Source organism: Globicephala melas, chromosome 7 (assembly GCF_963455315.2).
Source record: "Globicephala melas chromosome 7, mGloMel1.2, whole genome shotgun sequence".
In the NCBI taxonomy this organism is placed as follows: Eukaryota; Metazoa; Chordata; class Mammalia; order Artiodactyla; family Delphinidae; genus Globicephala; species Globicephala melas.
The window spans coordinates 51,219,039-51,243,728 of record NC_083320.1 but is presented as its reverse complement, the minus strand read 5'-3'; the positions used below and the strand labels follow the sequence as shown (position 1 = coordinate 51,243,728).

The following is a 24,690-nucleotide window of genomic DNA, read 5'->3' as shown; positions in this document are numbered from 1 at the left end:
AGTAAGAAAAGTCAATCTGGCATTTAGGAAAAAAAGGCATAAAAGTAAAGATGGAAAATTGTGAGTGGAAAGAGGCTAGTCAGGCCTGAAATTTATTTTATTTGCTATGCCAAGAAAAAAGGGAAAAGAAAAGAAGAAAAAGGATAAAAGATAAAGAGCTATAATGTATCTTTCCAGTGTAACCATAACTCAGAGTAATTCATTTTCTTGGGTAGATATTTCTATACCTGGTGAATTCTTCAGAATTTCTTACCTATGTCATAGTTTATTCCTCAATAGCCACTGATGAAGTTATTGGTTTCTTCTTTGGATAAGGAATGAGAAGCATAAATGAAGCAAGGTATTATAATTTTAATATTCTGATCCAGATATTTCTTTTGATTTTACTTTGTAGTTTCTTTCCTTCCCGAATGCTTTTTTTTTTTAGTGTACACAGAATTGTTTTCTTAGTATATATAGGAGTTAAAAGTTCTGCTAATATGTTAAAATGTGAAAAAAGGGATTTGATGCTCTAAAATTCTCAGACTTTGTAAAGTTATCAGTTTTAAGTAATCAGTTAACTTATGAAATTTCTGTTTACCAAAAGCTATGATTCTCACCTTCTTCTGCTCTTCTATTTAAAAATAGAGATCATACCTAAGTAGGAGGTTATTAGTATAAAAAAATTCCAAAGAAACAATATAACTGTAGCTACAAAAAATGTTTAAAAATTATGTGAGTATATTTTCTGGAGTTTACTGAAAATGAGAGAAATTCTAATATTATGCCTTACAACTAGTTTTCTAGCAATAAATTTGAAAAAAATTAAAAAAAAATTTTAATCTCAAAAGTCTTAGTGGTACTGACAGATTACAGCGAAATTACCTTTGTTGTGTGAGCGAAACAAAAAGGCCTCTTTTCATCTTTGTCCAAGTCCAGGCTTTGCCATCTATAAATGTGCTGAATGCGGGCAAGAACCTAGATTGTCTCAACCATAAACTCGGTAAAAACACTTATCTTGTAGTGTCATTATGGAAACTAAATGAGATATTACAGTTTAGTACTTGTCACAGAGAAACTATTTGGTAATATGATGTTCCCCTTTCTTTGCAACTCCTAGACTATCATAATTCAATTCATAGAAAAGATTCTAAAGGAACCTTAACAATCATCTAGTTTGTCACACATCTGATGCTTGAATTGTTTATGTTTTCCTGGTCACAATACGCTTTATTGTTCTAATAAAATAAGAGTTACCTCCTAAGACAACAGACATTTATAAATATTATGCTGAAACATATAAAATTGTCACTTTTATAGGTCAAACAGTCTAATACTGGCAAATTTCTTATGTTCCAATCTAATACATATAATATAAAAGCAAATCTTATTTCCCAAAATATAATTTTATATGATAAAGTCTGACATAACTTGATAATGCTAGAATGTAAATATAGTTCTATTAGATGTTTTAAAAAAATTATAAAAAGACACTACTAGAAAAATAGTCCTTAAGAGCTTTATGCACGGATCAACAAACTAGTCTGTGGGCCAAATCCAGACTGTCTTGTGGTTTTGTCAGCCCACAGGGTAAGAATTGTTTTTACATTTTTAAACAGTTGAAAAAAAATTCAAAGAAGGATAATACTTTGTGACACATAAAAATTATATGAAATTCAAATTTCAGGGTCCATAAATAAAGTTTTCTTGGAATAACCCATGCTCACTCATTTACATGTTGTCTTAGGCTGCTATTCTGCAAAAACAGAGTTTAGTAGTTGCAACATAGGTGTTATGGCTTGAAAAGCCTACAATATTTATTATCTGGCCCTCTACAGAAAAAGTTTGACTACCCCTGTCTTAGAGTCAAGCTGCCTACATTCGAATGCCATCGCCACCACTTCTTGGCTCTGTGATTTAGATAAGTTAATCTTTGTGAGTCTTGGTTTCCACATTTTAAAATAGGCATCCTAACAGTACTTATATCACAGGATAATTATGAGTAACTAATACATCATAAGTACTCTCTAAATGTTAGTACAATTATTAATATTCTTCCAGGGTGCTATTGTAAATGATTGGGGGGAAAAACTATAGAAGCTTGGAAGTGCAGGTGGGTGACAATTGTTGCATCACCATATCATGATATAACACCAGTTGTCAGCATTCTATGGACCTAATAGTAAAATGTAACCACTTGCTCATAGGAATGATTTTAATACTTACATCTCACTCATACCACATGGACCATTTCAAGTTAAAAATATTTAAGTTTCTAAATTTGCAAGTGCTAAGCTGCAAAGTAGGGGCTGTTTTCTCCCTGGGACAATGAACATCTGCTGAAACAATTTGTCCAACAGAGCTTTTGCCTCTGCCGGCCTTTTTTTTTTTTTTTAAAGAAATGGAAAAAGGATCATTGTTTAACTTCAATTCTTCTCATCTTCTAAACCAAGAAACAATTCCTCTCAGCACTAGATGTTTCTAGGATTTGGAAAAGTAAAGGGGCCTCAGCTTTTTATTTAGTTTTTCCTATTTTCAAGTAAGGGTAAGTAGAATTTTACTTAGAGCGCCATATTATTTTTTCCTTCTTATTTGAGTATTGTTTGAAAGACCACAGGCTTTTCTAGATGATTTAAGATTTCTGTAGTGAATTGAGCTCCACAGCACTTTCTAAGTCTGAGAGAGACTGGCGGGTGGGGTAGTGGTTATCACACAGCAGAAAAGGGGTCAAGCTTTAAATTAGAAAGGCTTTTAAGAAGCTCATATCTATTACTTTTTGTATGCAAAGTCAGAGTGGTCTGAAGGGAAGATGATCCAAAATCTTGAAAATAAATTAAATGCTCCCAAAGCTAAAATCCAATAGCATCCTAGAGATAATGGATGGTTAAGTAGAACTGCTGATAAACTTCAAGTCTAAGACTTATCAGTCAGGTTACCTCTCCAGCTTTTCTGCATTGGTTTCCCCAGGGAAAGCTGGAGAGAGGACACTTCAAGCACTCAGCTTTATAATGCACACTTAAGAAGGCAGTGAATAATAACCATTAGAGTTCTCTGGGTAAACCAGGTTGAATTAAAGGTGCTTCTTTTGTTACTTACTTTAAAGTAGAGCTTCTGGTCCTTGGGGATTACACCAAGAGCAATGAGTCATATCTGAAATGAGGAAGGGAAAGTGTTGTCAAATTTCATGTTGATTCATAAGAATAAGCATGAAAGGTTGTTCACAGTATTTCAGTGGGGGCAGGGAGACACAAGGGGAGACCAGAGAATCAAATACTTGAGCACTGAAGAGTTTCTATTTGCTATAAAAGATTGAAGAACCTTGCTGTTTTCAAATAGAGGACTTCATTATATATAAATTATTCCTGATTTTTTAAAATTTTATTTTATTCAAGTATAGTTGATTTACAATGTTGTGTTAATTTCTGCTATACAGCTAAGTGATTCAGTTATATATATATATATACACACACACACACACACACACACACACACATTCTTTTTCATATTCTTTTCCATTATGGTTTATCACAGGATATTGAATATAGTTTCCTATTCCTGATTTTTTTATTGTTTTCTAATTATTGTTATTTATAAAATGGTCAAGTATATAAAGAAAAAGAAAATGTTTTAGCTACCAAGTCAAAAATATTTTGCCACCTGCTATGTATTTTGCCAGCCAGTTAAAATCTTTAGCATTCTTTGGTACAAAGCCTTAAGATGATTGTGGGGTGGATGGAAATTTTCCTCTGTTAGAAACTTTTGGATGATAGTCAAACACTTTTGTAATTTCCTTCACCACTTTTAGCTCCTTTTGGCATCACTTATTTCAAGTATGCCTCAGGAATGTCAAGAAAATTGCCAGATATTATTTTGAATATTGTATTTTAATACAATATCAGGCTAAAGTTGTTCCTAGAGACTTCAGAAATAAAGGTAGAGTGCTTCTTTCTTATCTTTTAGCAAAATGGAAAACTTTAATTAAGACCCCATGGAGCTTTTGGTCAGTCTCCTACCTGTGAAAGTAGATTAGAAAAGAATTTTTATCCTCTGGCAGTAACAGATTTACTTTGGGGGGATGAGGGGAGAAGGAATTGGGTAGAAGGAAAACCAGAAGCTAGACTTGTCACTTAAGTTATCAAATGGTCCAAATATTTGTTCCAAAGCCACTGACTTCATTGGAGTTGTTTTGTCCTGAATATTGGCATTTGAGCCCTCCTCAGTTAAACCTTTTAGAATAATGACTCTGGCAATACTTTGGAATAAACTTTCCATGGTTATTTCCTCAGTTGAGTAAGTCTACAACTAGAAATTCTATCATTTCTGGCTACTCTAACTCCCGATACAAGTATGTGAGGTTTGTTGTCCTGGCACCAATAGGGAAAGAATGGTAGAGCAGGGAGACACCTCATGGGATCATCTAATCCATACTAAAATCATTCAAAACAGATGGTTCTTTAGTCAAAAGTTTTCCAAGGAAATCGTTACACTGGCAATTGCAGTATGACTAGGCTTATAACAATAAAAGAGGCTTGCTTGCCTTTCTGATCAAGAATCATTGCAATATCAAACAAAGGGTGAATTCTTTCCTAAGAAGCTTATGAGTAATTCAGGTCTCTACAAGCATTCCAGGAACAAGATTCTTTTTGGTTACTAAGATTGTAAGTGTGATTTTGGCCCAAAGGCTTAAAACCAAAGCACATATGCTGTGTCTCACTTGTTCTATGGACCACTTCCCTTTTCATTCCTCTCAGTTTTTTTTTTCTATCTCTGTTATCTTGAGAAACAATACGTATTTTTAGCAGGCTCACCTGAATTAATCTCTTACAGGGCTAACGTATTTGAACTAACAACCACAAAAAATAATTTACGGGGAAAACTCTTCCCTGCTCTATATTTTCTAGCTCTTATCCCATTATTTTTAGCTTTGTGACCTTGGGCAAGTCATTTAAATTCTCTGGGTCTCAGTTTCCTCTTCTGTATAAAATAAGAACGTGAATCTAGATGACTGAAAGAGTCTCTTTTAGCTCCAACAGTCTATAACCCAATCTATCATAAAGCAAAATTGTGACCTTTATCACGAAGAAAGGACAGTGGGAGGGAAACGCGTGAGGAATTTTTTCTCATTTCTCTCACTCCTACAAATGCTGCAAATGGCTGAAGTTGGAGACTCAGAACTTTATTAGGTATGTTAATTGTCTGGGTAAAGTTTTGCACAAGGTTTTAGAAGCTGAAGGGGTGAGAGATTTTAAGCTACAATCTTTTATTTTTCCCATTTTTGACTAATTTCAAGACTTGAAACCTGTTGTATTTTAGAATACTGAATAACATATCATGTGTTAGTTTCTTAGGAAATAACAGCTAACTGAATTTAATAGTTCACATTAGTATTGACATCTTCCTTCTAATTAATAAAATATAATTTTTCCCCCCAAGTTTTGTGATAAATGTGCTTACTCCTGCAAATGGCCAATATTTCTTTCTAATACTCCTTTGCTGAAATCCTCCAAAAAAGTTCAAAATACTTTTACTCCAGATAGAAAATACTGCTAAAAATTTACTTTTAATGATTCCATTCCACATGCAAATAGACTTTTAGAATCCAACTCTTTATCTATGGCTCTGAGGGTCAGAGGGGAGAAGAATATGTTATTAACAAACCTCCTATTGCTCTTCTTGAGATTTCCTCAAATGGCAGAGAAAACTAAAACTAAGAGAAAATTACTGGAGAGCTCTAATAATAATAATAAAATATCCAATTTTGGTTACACAATTTAATTAACATACTGGGGAAAGGAGCTAAAATAAAAGGACTAGTTATGTTTCATTTCCTGAATTGTTATTTCCAAAAACAGAAACATTTTGTCCACTTCCCATTTTGTGGAGCTATTGCAAAAATTTTCTGCCATCACAAATCTTAGAGACAGTGAATCTTACTTAAAAGTTGTGGACAGCCTACTGCCGAAGTGCCAAAGTAGACTTGGTTTCATGTGAAAGATCTAGGAGCATAGCTGTTCTATTAGATTACGTTAGGAACCAGCCTTGGCGACGAGTTAAATCTTTCAAAGATTAAAAAATACTTCATTTTAACTGTCACTTGCTTAGTATGTCAGGCTGATTAAGGTTAGGTTAGCTCAGTGACACCATTGAGTGTTACCAAACACTGCAAATAATTGTGCATGGAGAGATAATAGCTGCAAGAAGAGCCGGTGACCAACTACAATGCTTATGTTTTTATTTTTCTATCACTGCTGAAAAAGTAAATAAATTTAATTAAAAAATTTCCACAGAATTTATAAAACCTGATTTATTCAAAGTTTAAAAATTGATCCATATTACAAAATCAAAATAATGTAAATAGTTTTATACCTTTTATTGGTAGAATATACAAACTCAGAGAACCAAGAACCTGTGACTTTCAACTTTAAAAAACCCTCATTTTCCAGTGTGTTTTCAATATATTCTATTAGATCTTCTTTGAAAATGAAAAGTACTCTACTACAGATTGCACTGATCTCAACAGGAGGAGAAAACAATCTATTTTTCATTAGAGTTCCTGATGGAAACAACAGAGAGAGCCAGTAATTTGTTAAGTGCAATAATGTCTCCATGAAAATCATGAATGAGGGACTTTCCTGGTGGAACAGTGGTTAAGAATCCGCCTGCCAAAGCAGGGGACACGGGTTCAAGCCCTGGTCCAGGAAGATCCCACATGCTGCGGAGCAACTAAGCCTGTGCGCCACAACTACTGAGCCTGCACTCTAGAGCCCACAAGCCACAACTACTGAGCCCACGTGCCACATCTACTGAAGCCCACACGCCTAGAGCCCGTGCTCTGCAAAGAGAAGCCACCGCGATGAGAAGCCTGCGCACCGCAATGAAGAGTAGCCCCTGCTCGCGGCAACTAGAGAAGGCCCGTGCACAGCAACGAAGACCCAACGCAGCCAAAAGAAAATCATGAATGAAGGACATGATTTTTAAAAGATTAACTTGTGAGGATAATTCCCAGGTACATAATATTTTTCTAAACTGCCTTGCTTCAAGAAGGCCTCTCCAGAGAATAATTGAAACAATAAGAAAATAAACTTTAAAACATTATATAAGACATTCAATATATTTTTCTTCAAAATACATTTCACTGACTTAGTAGATATTCCAGGTAAGAAGGCACTAGTTTTATACTGGAATTTAGACATTTTCATTGGTTCAAAAGTATTCATTAAGAAAAACCTATATCTCGCTGAAGCACTGAGTCATAAGATTAAAAACTGTCCAATATTATTTTCTACTCCAGACAATATTATCTTTTGTGTTCCAACACTCAGCTCTTCCACCTAATTGGTACGTCTCATATGTTATATAGATAACAGCTCTTTTAATACTCGGAACCATTAGTTGTGTGTCCAAGATAACCTACATTCACAAATAGATAAGTACTTTTATTTTTGCATAGAAATGAAGAATGAGGAAATTTAGAAGTTAGATTTCTAAAAAGATAATTTAAAAGGTTCTCATTTAGCTATTTATCCATGTATCAGCAGCCTGGTGGCCCTAGTCACCCCCTTTGCTCAGTTGCCTACAATAGCTAACTGGAAATGGTCCCGCTTTTGCCCCTTCTCTGGGTCTCACATATAGTGTGAAACATAATTTTCTTCTTTTTTTTGTTTTGCTGCCACCCCTGCTTCCCACCCTACTTCCCATTAGATGTGGCAAAGGTCAGGGGGTTCATCCTCCCCACTTTACTCTTTATTTTCAGTTCCTACTAATGCTGAATTATCTCTTTCACATCCTTCCTCCTATGGCTATCCTCTTCTATCCATTTTGCATAAACACAAATGTAAAACATGTGTTTTCATTTATTTCCCTGAAACACAATCACACCAGGCAGTTGGGTTAAAGGTTTGGGTGGATATCTTGGGATACGAGGGTATTATATCACAGCACAGCATGGCAAATAATGTGAAACTGAACATCAGACATCTCTGTTCACTGGCAGTATTTGCCACTAACCAGCACCTTTTCTCAGGACCTAGCTCCTAATGTCTTGCAGCCATCTTCCCTACCTCCTATTATCCTCCATTGCTTTTCCTGGTTTTGGAACACTTGATTCATCCATCTCTGGCTAAAGCAAAACATTCTTCTTACTTTATTATGCAGGCGATGTTTTCTTTGTCCAATTTTTAGCTCATTTTAGACAAGCCCCAAATGCAGAATCAAAGATGGCTCACCAAAATGCTTTTGCTAAATAAGACATTTTTCTCCATGAGGAATTCCTTTTTTTTAAAATACATTTATTTATTTTATTTATTTATTTTTGTCTGCGTTGGGTCTTCGTTGCTGTGTGCAGGTTTTCTCTAGCTGTGGTGAGCGGGGGCTACTCTTCGTTGCAGTGCACGGGCTTCTCATTGCAGTGGCTTCTCTTGTTGCGGGTCACGGGCTTTAGGCATGCAGGCTTCAGTAGTTGTGGCATGCGGGCTCAGCAGTTGTGGCCCAACGGGCTCTAGAGAGCAGGCTCAGTAGTTGTGGAGAATGGGCTTAGTTGCTCCGCGGCATGTGGAATCTTCCCGGACCAGGGATTGAACCTGTGTCCCCTGCATTGGCAGGCGGATTCTTAACCACTGCGCCACCAGGGAACCCTCCATGAGGAATTCTGTTACCTGCCTTTGAGCTGCCCAACCACCCCCACACACACAAGTTTTGTAGCACACTCTACATTTTAAAGGCCATTCAGCCAGCAAGGTATTAAGTTTTTGAAGGGCCCTGGGAAGAAACCTAGGATTCATTCCCATGTTCTTCCTATTCCCTCCTGACCATAACCAAATCCCAAGCCCTGTTGATTCTGCTGGAAACATCTCTCTTACTTCTACTGCTACCCTTATCCAACACAGCATTGTCTTTTCACCAGTATTAGTTCAGCAGCCTCCTAATCCATTGCTGGGAGGAGAAACTTATCCTCTACCAACTTAAGTCCAAGTGGTTGGGAGCCTACAAGTTAATTGATGACAGATGGATTAACAGGAGAAAAGTTAATTTTCACATACAAGTGAGAGGACCCCGTATGAAGTGGCTCCCCAAACAGCTAGGAGTAAGGGTTTATATACAAGCTTAATGAAGGGGGGTGGATGAGTTTAGGAATTCAAAGGATGGAAGGTTCTGATGAGGCTTGTGCATACAGTTTTCTGGAATGTCCCAATGCCTAAGGCCAGTCACCTTCCTGACTAGAGGCTTCCCCAGAGACTGGGTTTGGGGCAGCTGACTCTCATAAAGCCCTGCTTTAGTCAGATAAGGGAAGTCCTGATAAGATTACTTTCTGCAGACGTTTTCATTTTGAAGTAATCCGCATACCATTTTGGTGGGTTGATGATCCCTACACTATCTCCCTACATCCAGTCTTGTTTCCACACCTGTTCACGTTGCAGCCAGATATTTCTAAAACACCTGATCATGACACTCCCTTTCTTAAAAATACTTCAGTGGCTTTTCACTGCCAAGGATTATGATTTATAATCCTAGATTTACCACTTACCTACTAAAGCTTAAAGAACCAAAGAGTAAAATTGTATAAATCTAGCCTATATGGCCAAAGTTGATTTACATGGCAGGAAAGGTAAGGCAAGGTGGGTGAATTATGATATACCAAAACATTAGTATTTAGTGCCATGACACATTTTGCATCTATGTTTCTCAGATTTTACTTCTGAAGTTCCTACTTGGGGCAGTGTGCCAGGTACCAAATCTTTTTCTCTTCCCTTCGATTTTGATTAACATTTCATTCCTTTAGGGCCTTACTGAAACGCCTGGCTAAGTTAGTTCATAAGCTTATTCTTATTAGTGTTAATAAGTTAATGTACTATGCATTTCCACATACAGTGTTTCTATTTGAATAAGGTCATTCATGACTAATACCACGGGATGACCTATAAAAGGCATTTCAGACCCTGAAGCAACAAGCTAAGGAGAAAATCTGAGCAAATGGGCTTTGAATACCTCTTAAACCCAAGGTTCTTGCTCTGCTTATGAATAGAACTGGCCCTGAAGGGAAGAATTCTATTGCCTTTGTATAATCTGCACCCCTCAGGAGAGGGGTTCATGCTACTCTGTATTACTCTATTATGTAGCACAACCTCAGTGTACCAAATGGGATATTTTGCTATCCAGCTGTGATTCCTACATACTTGAATTGTCCATATGTATTTTTAAAATAGATTTATTTAGATATAATTTACATGCCATAAAATTCACCCTATTTAAAGTGTACAGTTGAGTAACTTTTAGTATATTCTGAGCTGTGCGACCAACACCCCTATCTAATTTTCAAACATTCTCATCATCCCCAAAAGAAACGCTGTACACATCAGCAGTCATTCCCTATTCCCACCCCCATTACCTCAACCTAGCACTAGGTAACAATCTATTTTCTGGCTCTACAGATTTGTCTATTCTGGACTTTCTGTACAAATTGAATCATACATCATGTGACCTTTTGTGAATGGCATCCTTCACCTAGCATAATGTTTTCAATATTCCTCCATGTTGTAGCATGTATCAGTACTTCATTCCTTTTTGTTGCCAAATAATATTCCATTATATGGATGTGCCACCATTGTTTATCCATTCATCGGTTGATGGACATTTGGGTTGTTTCCACTTTTTGTCTATTGCGAATAATGCTGCTATGAACATTAGTGTACACATTTTTGTGTGGATATATGTTTTCAATTCTCTTGCTTGTATACCTTGCTGTAGAATTGTTGGTCATATGGTAATTCTATGTTTAACATTTTGAGAAACTGCCAAACTATTTCCAAAGTGGCTACAGCAGTTTATATTCCCATCAGCAAGTATGAGCATTCCAATTTCTCTGCATCTTTGCCAACCCTTGTTATTGCCATCTGGTGGGTATGAAGTAGTATCTCATTATGGTTTTGATTTGCCTTTCCCTAAGGACCATTGATGTTGATCATCTTTTCATGAGCTTATTGGCCATTTGTATATCTTCCCTGGAGAAATGTATATTCACATCCTTTGACCATTTCTTATTGTGTTATTTGTTTTTATTATTATTGAGTTTTAAGAGTTATTTATATATTCTAGATATAAATTGTTTGTCAGATATATGATTTACAAATATTTTCTCCCACTCTGTGGGTTGTCTCTTCACGTTTTTGTCAGCTTCTTTTGAAGCACAAAATTTTTTAATTTTGAGGAGGTCTAATTTGTCTATTTTTTCTTTTGTTGCTTACTCTTTTGGAATCATATCCAAGAAAATATTGCTTAAGCTAAGGTTACAAAGGTTTGCTTTTATGTTTTTTTTCTAAGAGTTTTATAATTTTAGCTTTTAACTTTAGGTCTAGGATCCATTTTTGATTAATGTTTGTATATGGTATGAAGTGGGTGTCTAACTTCATTCTTTTTCATGTAGGTATCCAGTTATCTCAGCACCATTTGTTGAAATTGCATATACTTTTAAACCATATGCTAGGAAGCTGTTGAGTTAACAGTTCTGTTAGTCATTTGTTACTGAGTAACCTAGTAAGCAAATTCAACTCTGAGAGACTTCAGGTATCAGTATTTGGTTCTGTAGATTTGTATATACTGTTTATCTCTTCTTGCTTTTGAGTATTTTGTGAGTTTTGTTCTGTTGAATATTTCATGTATTTGGATGCATTTCTCTTCCCTGAAGTAAATATATAATTTACTATATTTAAATACTGATTTACCATATTTAATAGTGGGAACTGCTACATGTAATTAATCTTGACCTACAAAGAGCTAGCAATTCATCCATTTATTTCCTCAAGAAAAGTTTTTTGAGTACCTATGTGTCATGGATATAATGCTGGGAATATAGTAATAAGCAAAACATATTCCTTGTCCTCAAAGAACATATTCTAGAGAGAAGAAGCAAACAAACAAACAGAAACCAAAAAAAAAATATGTGAGGTATGGATGTTGATACATGTTAAGAAGAAAATAACAGCCAGAGGAAGAGGGTAAAGAGTGATGCAAAAGTGTTGCCAGTCTGTATAGAGTAGTCAGCGATCTCTTTGATGAAGGCAACATTTAGTCAGAAACTGGAAGGCTGCATCAAACTATCTATGGCCGATATCCTAAGGACGAGTGTTCCATGCAGCGGTAAGAGCAAGTGCAGCGACCTGAGATGGGACATGCTTGGCTCAGCTCAAATTTTCTCCCTCCCTCTGTAATTCTAACGCCAACAGCATAATTTCTGTACACATTCCAATTTCACCATAGTTTCTCTTCTAAAAACATTTTGCCATAATTGATTATATATTGTACCATACCTAAGAAGATTCAGTTTGGATGTTTCAAAATTAGATAAATTTAAACAAAACAACAAAAAACCCCAAACATTTTCCTGCATTACATTTTGCATCCTTGCTGAAGCACGATTTCTGATTTTGCAACTTCAGTCCAATTCAGCAAACTTAACTGAATGCCTACAGTGATATTTCCCAAATTGTAATCTGTGGACCATATTTGTGATTCAGAACTTTCACTACAACTTGAAAATGGTTTGAATAATTAAATGGTTAATAATTAAGTGGTTTGAATAATTAAAATTAGGCCTCAGTAATTTATGACTATGCCTGTATGCTTGTTTTCTGACAATATGGAATGTAGTGAATGCCACCAGGGTGACTTAATTCCAAGGAGCTGTATGTTGAGGAATCTTATGGCTTATGCATAGCCTACCTTGAGCGTCATCAGCTATGACACACCGGGTGTGTATCATGGGGTCAATTCGTCACTTATGCCACATATGGCTATAGTAATTTAATAACTCACTGGAGTTACTGTTAGGAAATCAGATGTTGTTGCCTGTACACCACTGAATATCAATAACCAAAGAGAAGATACATTTGCCATGAAAATTTCAATGCATTTTACAGACAGTACTTTTCTTAAAAAGTCATCACTTTTTGACAGTAATACCCTGAAAATCAATGCCCCACCTTTCTCTGTTCCTCCTTCCCTTTGTTCATGATCTCTGTTTCGGATTACTTTAGGCAGTTGGTAAATCTTAAGTGGCCTGGATATGTGAAAGCAAGGTGCTTTGATATTTTCAATATTTAAACTCAGAATATTCCAGAATGCCCTAAATTAAAATGCAATTATGAAATGCCCTTTTGCCTTTTCACCAAATATATTCAATTCCTACCCACTGACTAAGGTAAAATAATCCTTTCTGTCCCTTAACTCACATTAAAACTCTTTCCCCTTGCCTAGCATTTCTTTTTGTTTGTTTGTTGTTTTTTAGGTTTTTTTCCAACTGGCAAATAACATGTACATTTTATTTTTAAAGAAAAATATGGCCTAATATAAAATAAAATTGGAATCAAGCAGTCTTTTTTTGTAAACATCTTTATTGGAGTATAATTACTTTACAATGGTGTGTTAGTTTCTGCTTTATAACAAAGTGAATCAGCCATACATATACATATATCCCCATATCTCCTCCCTCTTGCATCTCCCTCCCTCCCACCCTCCCTATCTCACCCCTCTAGGTGGACACAAAGCACTGAGCTGATCTCCCTGTACTACATGGCTGCTTACCACTACCTATCGGTTTTACATTTGGTAGTGTATATATGTACATGCTACTCTCTCACTTTGTCCCAGCTTATCCTTCCCCCTCCTCATGTCCTCAAGTCCATTCTCTAGTAGGTCTGCATCTTTATTCCCGTCCTGCCCCTAGGTTCTTCATGACCACTTTTTTTTTTTTTTTAGATTCCATATATATGTGTTAGCATACAGTATTTGTTTTTCTCTTTCTGACTTACTTCACTCTGTATGACAGACTCTAGGTCCATCCGCCTCACTACAAATGACTCAATTTCATTTCTTTTTATGGCTGAGTAATATTCCATTGTATATATGTGCCACATCTTCTTTATCCATTCATCTGTCGATGGACACTTAGGTTGCTTCCATGTCCTGGCTATTGTAAATAGAGCTGCAATGAACATTGTGGTACATGACTCCTTTTGAATTATGGTTTTCTCAGGGTATATGCCCAGTAGTGGGATTGCTGGGTTGTATGGTAGTTCTATTTTTAGTTTTGTAAGGAACCTCCATACTGTTCTCCATAGTGGCTGTATCAATTTACATTCCTACCAACAGTGCAGGAGGGTTCCCTTTTCTCCACACCCTCTCCAGCTTTTATTGTTTGTAGATTTTTTGATGATGCCATTCTGACTGGTGTGAGATGACATCTCACTGTAGTTTTGATTTGCATTTCTCTAATGATTAATGATGTTGAGCATTTTTTCATGTGTTTGTTGGCAATCTGTATATCTTCTTTGGAGAAATTTCTATTTAGGTCTTCTGCCCATTTTTGGATTGGGTTGTTTGTTTTTTGGATATTGAGCTGCTTGCAAATTTTGGAGATTAATCCTTTGTCAATTGCTTCATTTGCAAATATTTTCTCCCATTCTGAGGGTTGTCTTTTGGTCTCGTTTATGGTTTCCTTTGCTGTGCAAAAGCTTTTAAGTTTCATAAGGTCCCATTTGTTTATTTTTGTTTTTATTTCCATTTCTCTAGGAGGTGGGTCAAAAAGGATTTTGCTGGGATTTATGTCATAGTGTGTTCTGCCTGTTTTCCTCTAAGAGTTTTATAGTGTCTGGCTTTACATTTAGGTCTTTAATCCATTTTGAGTTTATTTTTGTGTATGGCTTTAGAGAGTGTTCTAATTTCATTCTTTTACATGTAGCTGTCCAGTTTTCCCAGCACCGCTTATTGAAGATTGCCTAGCATTTCTTATGCCGTATTTTCCACACTGTGTTATGCATACATCCCTTGACTACCATCAGCTAGGAGCATACCCTAGGGCTGTAGAGGGTTCTCAGTAAATATTTACAAATGTATTATTATTATGGCCTGGAAGTATTAGGGAGATAAATATCAGAATGATCCCATGGGGTTCAACTTTGTTTCTATTTTGGTTTCTTAGTTTTGTTTCTTTAATTTGAAAAGCTTTGATTAAAAAAAAAAACAGGAGAGAATGAGTGGGAAGAAAAGTTTAAAGTATGTCATTCCTTTAGAGATATTTTTTTTCATTGGTTTTACCTGCCCAGTGGTTAGATATAGAATTCAAGTTAAAAAACAAAATGAAACAAATGTTGTTTTGAGTCCTAATGGCTAGTTCCTTTGAATGTGGCTGGAATGATGGTCTTTAAAGGGTGTTACCAGATTACATCTTTGCCAAGTAAGGAAGGTGGAGCTGTGTGGGAATGAGGCTTTGTTTAGTCAGGTTGTATAATGTTTTGCTGAGACATGTTGGGAAAAGCAATCCAAAGTAATGTGGACTCACTATGAAGTCAGAGTCTGAAGCACACCTTATAAAGTTTAGAGATTTTTTTTGTGATCCTCTTGGAAATTTGCATACCAGAAATGTCAGAGAAAATTAACTCTAATATATGTGTATGTATGTATATATACAGTCCCTTCCCCTAACATTTGTGGGACTTGAAGAAGAGTACAAATAAAGGCCCATATACAACACATCAAGTTATAAAGCACAGTATCTTCAAATAAAGTATGTTCTTTTCTCCCACCTTAAAAATATGTCTTCAGACAAAGTTAAAATTTAAAACTCTTTGATAACCTTGGAGCTTCATGTTTAAAAAGTGGAGATCCTGGAAAAGCCTGGTCTACAGCCCACAGCCCAGCTCCCCCACCCTTCTCTTCCCATCCCCACCTCCATCCCACAAGGTGAGAGGTCTCAAGAGGATGCAGGTGGCCACATCTATTCACACATCCATATCAGATACATAGCAAACAGCTGCCTCTTGGGCCTCCCTTGGGCCTAGGGGTGCAGAACAATCCATGCCTAGGGACTGGGGAAGAAGCTGAAGCAGGCTCAGGGCCTTTTGGGTGGAGAAGTCTGGAATTCCAGGTAACCAGAGAAGGCATAGGGGCATGGTTCAGGCTCTGGGTAGGCACAATCATTTAGTTCTTGGATTCTTTGTCTTGTGCAAAGGGCTGTAGTCAGAGGAAGGGCAGAGAGATTCTCTGAAACAGAAGGCACAGAACAGATGCCCTTCTTGCCTGAGTCAAAGAGCCATACTGTGTGTATATATATTTGTGTGTGTGTGTGTGTGTGTGTGTGTACACCAAGCTCTGATGCCTATATATCTTTTAAAGATATAGAAAATTTGACATATACTCAGGTATCGAGGGAGAGATATAACCTTATGGATGATCTGAAAGGATGAACAATACTTGATTGTATTACAATACATGACAATACATACTTGTCATTGGGTACACTAGAACAATTAATGGACTGTGGACATCTAAATACTTCAAACAAATAATGATACGTTATAAAATAATGAGATTGAAGCCCCTTTCAGAAAGGCCTAGAAAGCTGTCATTTCTCTCATCCATGTACTGAAGGATCAACTTCATCTCACTCCCTACTGTACAGCTCTGCCCTAGGGAAAATGAGGAGGATTATCTCTTGCTGAACAGAGCCCAGCAGGGGACTGATGTGAGAAGCCCCCTTCAGTTAGGTTCCCCTCACCCATCCTCCAACCTCCAACCCTTTTGGTATCTTCACAACCTCTTACCTTGAGCCCCCTTGCTCCTCTTGTATGCACTTTGGAAGGGATTTTCTTAAAATTTCACAGCCCTTTAACCTCATGAGCTGCTGAATATCTTAAGCCATAGAGAGAGTTGAAGCTCAATCTTTAGTCTTTTGAACAAAAAATACTGAAGCCCTCACTATATTTACTTTTGTGGTATGGGGATAGTGAAAGGAGATATTCAACAAAATGAAGCATGTGAATAAGAAAAGATTACTTTTTGTATGTGAATGTGGCTTTTAATTTTTCTGAGAGGCAATTTTTCAGCTAGCGTCTGTATTTCACAAATGGAATAGTCAAAAACTTGCTTCTAGGTAATAGGAGAATCCACCAAGGTATATAAAATGCAGTAAAGTAGGGCTTCCCTGGTGGCGCAGTGGTTGAGAGTCCACCTGCCGATGCAGGGGACGCGGGTTCGTGCCCCGGTCTGGGAAGATCCCACATGCTGCGGAGGGGCTGGGCCCGTGAGCCATGGCCGCTGGGCCTGCGCGTCCGGAGCCTGTGCTCCGCAGCAGGAGAGGCCACAACAGTGAGAGGCCCGCGTACCGTAAAAAAAGAAAAAAAAAATGCAGTAAAGTAGTTCTTAATAAAATGAATCAGACGTTTGAGCAGATATTGCAAATACACATATGTGAGCCACTGAGGTTTAACACTGTATTTAATAGTCTTGGATAACTTGAAGTAGTGAATTTAATCTGCCATGATCTGATTTGTCAGAATTTGAAATGAGACAAGGTATTTTTCTGATATTTTAAGTGATCTACACCGTGGATCATGGCTATTTGTAGGTTTCTTTACTACCATGTTCTCAAATATGTTATTACTCTGCAAAGAAGAAAGTGGGTAATTGTCCTATGTAGATAAACAGAGGGAGGGGGCGAGCTTGCACGCTGCCTGAGGACAAGGACATCTTGCTGGCTCACCACCCTCTTTCCAGAATCTAGAATCCAGAATGGCCCATAGTAAGGTCCTTGTAAGTATCCGGTGGCTAACAAAAGAATAAGTGAATTAATGGAAGTAATTTATATCAAGTATTGACTATGGCCCAGAGATTAGTGTTTTAGTTTGATTAGTGTTTGGTATATTGTATGGCATTAAATCTTGAGTTATAAGTGAAGAAAATGAGAATCAACAAGGTTACATAACCTGCCCAAGATAACACAACTTGTGAAATGATGGACTCACCTACCAACTATACACTGTGATTTCATTATTTTTATTTCCTTGTAATATGTATACATATCACAGATTTAAATCTTGTTAGCTGTGACTGGCGTATCAAGAATATGACAGTTATATATAGTCAGTAACTTCCTTTCAAGGCTACCAGTATAGTTTGAAAGAGGGAAGCCAGTAATCTGTGGTCTAACATGGCAAAATTCTGTGCACTAAGTAATCCTGGCTCCTCTACCTCAGGGAGAAGCAGAGTTCCTGAGCTGACTTCTGACCTCTTTCTAGTGGCAATCAATAATCAGGGACCTCTGACGGCCACACATAGCAGGAAGAACAAACTATTACTTGTTCTCCAGAACCTTTCTTTTCAACTTGCTCTGACTTCCCGGACTCTGGGTCTTGATTACCTAGAACCATGGCTCTTGCCACCTGTGCTTGGCCTTACCTGACTTCCCTGGACTCCAGCCTAATGTTTAACAACCTTGTGCCCCTCCCAGCCTGTGTCTACCTCCCCTGGCCTACCCGAAGCTCTCGAATGATGGTATCTGCCAGAACCTACCTGGCTCTTCTGCATGTTCTCTTGGCCTATGTAACCTCATAACCACCTAAGCAGTGAACTGCTGAAAATCTTAGGAGTCCTAAAAATAACTGGAAAACAAATTAGCTCTTATTCTAAACTGTCTTCTTTGTTACTATAACACTTATGTGGGACTTCCTTCTGTTCAGATAGGCCTGAGAGATGAATCTTCAAGAATATAACGAGTATTGGGTGACTATTTTCTTTTATCTGCAGGTATCCAACATTTGCAAAAGGACTGTAGTGTGTGTGTGTGTGTGGGGGGGGGTTGTGGATATGTATTGGATCAAATTTCGGTTGTTTTGCTAAGGTGTTGTTAAATGTTAGCTGGAACTGAACTGAAATGGTCTTGTGAAAAATAAAATGAAATCTGAACTGTAAATACTGATGAAAACCAAACCCACATCAGATAGTGTTCCTGCCATTAGCAGTAAGCATCTGTGCATGGGATGACTTAGTGGCTGCCACAGTTTACAAAGCAGTTAAAAAATTGTCACATGTTATTAATGTCTTTAGGGAATTGGACAAAGATGGAGAGGGTCCCTAGCAAGAACTTGAGCTAATGTTACATATACTGTCTCACTGTAAAATGATGTGTATTAAAAAAAATATTCATTCTTAAATGTGAATTGTATTAATCATTAAAGTCATTTCAAAGTCCTCATGGGAAAGGTAAAGTGTTTTCTAGTTTCTAACCAGTGAAACTGAACAACAGGCAGATAAAGTCTGGGAAGTTGTTCAACTGAACTAATTTGTTTTAAACACCTGATGTTAAATATTTGATTAAAATTTTCCTTACCAACACTCAGTTTGGAATACAGAAAATGTTCATTTCAGAACATCTCAGACACTAAAGGTACTTGCATATTGTAACTAGATTGGTATATACAGAAAAAAGGTATTTTTAGACTATGTTAGAGCTAAAACTGTTGGCAACTGGGGGTTCTGTGAATTCATGTGAAGGTGGCATGGCTTATAAAATGAGGGCACTGGGAAAAAGAATTACACTTGCTTTCTGGTTCTAGCTTTGCCAATAACTAGGTTTGGTGAGCTTGGGCAGGTCATTTGACCTCCTTTGGCGTTAAATTTTTCTCACGGTAAATGAAGGACTGGGCTCTGATTTCTAAGGTCAATTAAAGCTATGAAATCATATGATTTTTCTAGGAGTTTCTTTCAAAATACACATTGCCTTTTTAAAAAAATACCTTTATTGGAGTATAATTGCTTTACAAGGGTGTGCTAGTTTCTGCTGTATAACAAAATGAATCAGCTATACATATACATATATCCCCATATCTCCTCCCTCTTGCGTCTCCCTCCCACCCTCCCTATCCCACCCCTCTACGTGGACACAAAGCACTGAGCTGATCTCCCTGTGCTATGCGGCTCCTTCCCACTAGCTATCTATTTTACATTTGGTAGTGTATATGAGTCCATGCCACTCTCTCACTTCGTCCCAGCTTACGCTTCCACCTCCCTGTGTCCTCAAGTCCATTCTCTACGTCTGCATCTTTATTCCTGTTCTGCCCCTAGGTTCTTCAGAACCTTTTTTTTTTAGATTCCATATATTTGTGTTAGCATACGGTATTTGTTTTCCTCTTTCTGACTTACTTCACTCTGTATGAAAGTCTCTAGTTCCATCCACCTCATTATAAATAACTCAATTTCGTTTCTTTTTATGGCTGAGTAATATTCCATTGTATATATGTGCCACATCTTCTTTATCCATTCATCTGTCGATGGACACTTAGGTTGCTTCCATGTCCTGGCTATTGTAAATAGAGCTGCAATGAACATTGTGGTACATGACTCTTTTTGAATTATGGTTTTCTCAGGGTGTATGCCCAGTAGTGGGATTGCTGGGTCATATGGTAGTTCTACTTTTAGTTTTTTAAGGAACCTCCATACTGTTCTCCATAGTGGCTGTATCAATTTATATTCCCACCAACAGTGCAAGAGGGTTCCCTTTTCTCCACACCCTCTCCAGCATTTACTGTTTGTAGATTTTTTGATGATGGCCATTCTGACTAGTGTGAGATGACATCTCACTGTAGTTTTGATTTGCATTTCTCTAATGATTAGTGATGTTGAGCATCCCTTCATGTGTTTGTTGGTATAAAATACACATTGCCTTTTTACTGGACCTATCCTAAAGGTATTACTGGACCTTATCCAATCATAGCTTTGGCAAACAATACGGCCACTGAAAAGCTACTTGCGTCACTTGATTTTATTTTTTCAAACTCAAACAATACCTGGCAAATAAAGAAAGGTTACTGAATTGTGATTGGCACAATGATACATGGTCAGCTGCACTGAGAATTTAAGCAAACTATATATATCATCAGGGTGCAGAATGAAGGTGAGGGCTGATCTGCAATTACCTGCATTTGTGAATCAAACCAACGTTATAATTGTGGGTGTGGAACAAATGCCAAAAGCCCAACTGTGTCACACACTTTCTTTATGCGTATATCCAGTGTTGTTTTTAGCACAGTTTCCATCCTCTCCTACTCACTGGCTTTTCCACTAGAATGCACACACAGCAATTTTTTCTAGCCCTCCTCCTCCCAGATCTTCTATCGCAGCAGTCACCAACCTTTTTGGCACCAGGGACCAGTTTCGTGGAAGACCATTTTTCCACGGACAGATTGGGGCGGGGGATGGTTTCGGGATGATTCCAGTGCATTACATTTATTGTGCACTTTATTTCTATTATTATTACATTGTAATATATAATGAAATAATTACACAACTCACCATTATGCAGAATCAGTGGGAGCCCTGAGCTTGTTTTCACTTGCCACTGACTGATAGGGTTTTGTTTTTTTTTTTAAATATTTATTTATTTGGTTGCTTGGGGTCTTAGTTGCGGCAGGCAGCCTCCTTAGTTGTGGCATGTGAACTCCTAGTTGCAGCATGCATGTGGGATCTAGTTCCCTGACCAGGGATCAAACCTGGGCCCCCTGCATTGGGAGCGTGGAGTCCACTGCGCCACCAGGGAAGTCCCCTCACTGATAGGGTTTTGATATGAGTCTGCAAGCAATTGATTTATTATGGTCTCTGTGCAGTTAAACCTCTCTGCTAATGATAATCTGTATTTGCAGCTGCTCCTCAGTGCTAGCATCACAGCCTCAGCTCCACCTCAGATCATCAGGCATTAGATTCTCATGAGGAGTGTGCAATCTAGATCCCTCGCATGCACAGTTCACAGTAGGGTCCACACTCCTATGAGAATCTGATGCCACCACTGATCTGACAGGAGGCGGAGCTCAGGCAATAATGCAAGCAATGGGGAGCGGCTGTAAATACAGATGAAGCTTTGCTCGCTCACCAGCGCTCACCTCCTACTGTGCTGCCCATTTCCTAACAGGCCACGGACTGTTATCAGTCCCTGTTCTATTGCATTTACCACCATAGTCCACCCTTTATTCTTTGCACCCTCTCATTTCTGTGACACTACCCAACCTTCTTCCTTGGTTCTCACTCTTCTCTCTATACCTTAAATTTGGCTGTAATACAAGATATATTCCTAGACCCTGTGCTCTTCTGTATTGGTTCTCACTCCCTCAGAGTTTTTCTTGACGAATTGTCACTAATATGTGGATAGCTCCAAAGTTGACATCTTTATTTTTGATCACCTTTATACAAGTTTAAAAATAACTGCCCACTAGCTATATATGCTTATTCATTCATTCATTCATTCATTCCCTAGGCAGAGAACATACGTTGAAAGGACTATTTTAAGGCAAATGGAGCATTTGAGGGATCATTTGTTAAACATGTCATTTCTAGAAAGAAGTGTTATGCTAAGTGTCTCAATATTTGCTGGATATTCAAAAAGCATTTTCAGTTTTCTTATATGACTAAATTAGATGTCCTATTTTTTAAAAAATAATGACTCGTGTTTTTTATGATTTGGAAATTACTTAGGAGAAACAGAATTTAAGAATAAGACTTTCAGGGTGGGGGACTTCCCTGGCAGTCCAGTGGTTAAGACTTCGCCTTCCAATGCAGGGGGTGCAGGATCGATCCTGGTCAGGGAACTAGGATCCCACATGCCTCACAGCCAAAACAAACACCACAAGATAAAACAGAAGCAATATTGTAACAAATTCAATAAAGACTTTAAAAAATGGTCCACGTCAAAAAAAAAAAATTATTTGAAAAAAAAAAGAATAAGACTTTGGGGTTTTTAGAATATATTAATTTTCAACTCAAAAAGAATCTTATATGTAACATATAAGATGTATATGTAATGCCCTTACATGAAACAGTCTGTAGTTGAATTACTCATCCTCCTCCTCGTCTCCTGTCTAGCACCCTAAACTACTTCCCATACCTGCTGCCCAAATCAGCTCTCCCCATCTCTGTTTGTATCATCCTTTCTTTGGTTTTACAACAGAGAAACCCCTTGCTCTTCCTGTTCCGTCTTCCCCTGGATTCCTTTATCCTTTATCAGACAGTGCATGGATTCTTGCCTCATATTCTTTTTCAAAAGCAGCCCTCTGCGTTCTCTCTGCCCCTCCCCAAGTGAGAACACCTTACATCTGCAATATTGCAACTATCTGTTCCCTTGCAGTCTCAATTCTCTTAACTCTCTTCTAAATCCCTCCTGAAACTTGCCAGCTAGATCTTCATAAAGCATTTTATACCATGCTTCTGTATCATCAGTAGCTTTCTAGTGACTACAGGATGAAGTCTAAACACTGCACATTCAAGACCCACCACAACTCTCTGATCCCTTCAAGAAAAGTTGAATTGCTATGTTTTGAAATAGAAGAGGGACTGTTTAGAACTGAGAATTTTAATGTTAAGAGGAGTTTTGATTCTTAGCAGAGTTTGTTTAATCTCTTATCTGTAGATCTGTTGGGAGATAACCTTTTTCTGCAAACAGAAATAAGAACAAACAACTGTGGACATAGATTTTTAGAAAAAATATATTGACGAAGGGAATAAAGAGGGCTGAAAGCAGAGGGATTTGGCTTCCTGTCTGAGTAAGGTTGGGGCCTCCTAGACACACTAGGATGCTTTGGAAGCCTAGGGAGGTAATATCTCACATGAGAGCATTTAGTACCAAGGTCAGACCAGAAGTGAAGCAAGAATTTGATATGTTTATGTATTAAGGCCTATGAGAAAGACTTACAGGTTAAGGCAAGAATCTGTAATTATTCTAAATATTTAATATTGCTCTTTAAATTGGAATAACATACCTTGAAAACACATTTTAAGAAAGACTTGTCCTTATTACAATAGTTTTTGAATCTATACAATTTACTTTAAATATACTCTAAATAGAAAGCAGAAGTACTGCCTTGTGAGACTTTCTGAAAGCTGAAAATACATGCAGATGAAGATCCTCAAATACAACCCTTATGTTATCTAGTAGAATTGGCAACTCAATCCAGTTACTTGAACCACACTCCAGAAGTTATGAAAGAAAGTGAAATGCAGTACAGAGCTTATAAGTGTTCTGGAGTCAGACAGCCCAGGTTCAAATCCGGGCTATGCCCTTATTAGCCAGGTATTTGTGGGTAAGTTACTTAATCTTTCTAGTGATATGTTTCAGTTGCCTTAACTATAGAATATGAATAATAACACTACCTACCTCATTGGATTGTGCTGAGGAATAAATGAGATGATGCATGTAAAGTGCTTAAAAATGGCACCAAGTACATATTTGAGTACTTATTAAGAATGCTGCAAAGTAGACAGTATTATATCTGTTTTACAGATTATGAAACCAAGTCATAGAGAAATCTCTCTAAACTTGCCTAAAGTAACACTAATTCTAAACTCTACAGCCTCAACAACTCCAAAATCTTAGCTCTTTCTCCATGCTGCCTGCCTCCTTGCTTTTGTATTGCTGGAGGTATGATAATGAATCAGACACTGGCCCTGCCATCAAGAGTGACACTGTTAAAAGGGAGAAAAACAAGAAGTGAATGGACAGTTCTGCACAGGTTCTCCAGGAGCACTGATAAAAGGAAACAACTCAGTCTGGAAGGGCTGGGGATGGCTTCTATAGCAGTTTCCAGCTAAATCAGGTCTTGAAGTGTGGACAGGAATTAGATCATGGGCTTCCATGGGTGGGAGACTGTCCTAAGGAGAGGAAACAGCAAACAAAGGAGTGGAGAGGACTCTCTGCGGGCAAAGGTGCAAAAAGGCTATGAGAGAGGACACAAAACATTCAGTATTTACAATAGATCAGCTCAGCTGGAATGTGGAATTTGGGGTAGGGCTGGGGCCTGGTTTTAAGGAGAAGAAGTTGAAGCAGTTCTCTTCTACCAGCCATGAAAATAAAAGTCAAGAAGAGGCAGCACAAATGCTTGTACACAATGCACAGGCCCCAAA

The 24,690-nt window shown here is 37.6% G+C and overlaps 1 long non-coding RNA gene across 3 annotated transcripts in view; it reads right to left on the bottom strand.

The window, feature by feature from the left end:
* The window catches only part of LOC115849335 (uncharacterized), a 209,005-nt gene that overhangs the window by 153,106 nt on the left and 31,209 nt on the right, over positions 1-24,690 (bottom strand). For all 3 annotated transcript variants that reach the window (XR_009564590.2, XR_009564588.2, XR_009564589.2), the window contains exon 4: positions 3,076-3,129. This is a non-coding gene — a long non-coding RNA (uncharacterized lncRNA). The remainder of the gene's footprint in view (positions 1-3,075; positions 3,130-24,690) is intronic.